The following is a 1,027-nucleotide window of genomic DNA, read 5'->3' as shown; positions in this document are numbered from 1 at the left end:
ACTACAGAGTCTATACTAGCCGCCGTACCATGAATTTCACATTTGATCCCATTTGGTCTGGTCTCATACATTTCTTGGCGTGAATCCCGCTGGGACTGGCTATCAAAAAAACATGTAAAGTGACTATATATCAGATCTTAAAATGAAACCATGACTTGAAAAAAATGAGAAAGTGATTCCATTTGGTCCCACTTAGTCCCATTCTTGACATAAAGTTACTATTTTTAGACATTTTAAGGTTTTTTTTAGACTATTTTTAATTTTTTAAAAAGTAACACTTTTTGGTAACACTCAAATGAGATTTAAAGTTATTTAAAGCAATAAAAATAATTTAAATTGAGAAGTGAAAATCATGATCTCATTTGGAAAATGTGACAAGAGTAGACAGTAAGTCTCACTGAGACAGTATGAGACTACTATCTAATGTTAAAACTGTGTAATGGGATCAGTCGAATTGGTAATGAGACTATCAAAAAATCTGGTCCTGGTCCCAGACACGGTCACACGGTCAGTCTAACAAAGTCAATATACAATATCTAGAATCAGAGTTAAAGAATCATTGAAGAGTATCTCTCACAGTTAATGTATAAACTAGTATAAACAATCTTATATTTATGAGAGTTACATGTTATTACATTGATGAGAACTAAACTTATCAAGAGATATTAATTGAATTTGAATCATTGATCAGTAGTCGTACTGAGAATTATATAGCAGAGATATTAATGACTGGGATTAAAAATGACTATTGAGATATTAGTCTCAGTCTTCTTATAATTATAACTGATAATGCTGCAAATAACTACACTATGATGAAGAGCTTGAAGTAAAAATTGACTTTGTATTTCTGAAATGATAAACAAGGTCATATTCTCTACATTGCTCATGTGATTCAACTTATGATGTAAACACTGATAAAGAATCTTAACATTGAGATGAAGAATAATGAGATAGCTGATTCTTGAGATGAGAATGAGATGAAAGTGATTACTCAAGTAACTTTTATATTCACTTTATAAAAGATAAT

The sequence above is a fragment of the Blastomyces gilchristii genome, assembly GCF_000003855.2.
Source record: "Blastomyces gilchristii SLH14081 genomic scaffold supercont1.1, whole genome shotgun sequence".
NCBI classification, from domain to species: Eukaryota; Fungi; Ascomycota; class Eurotiomycetes; order Onygenales; family Ajellomycetaceae; genus Blastomyces; species Blastomyces gilchristii.
This window is presented reverse-complemented; position numbering follows the sequence as displayed.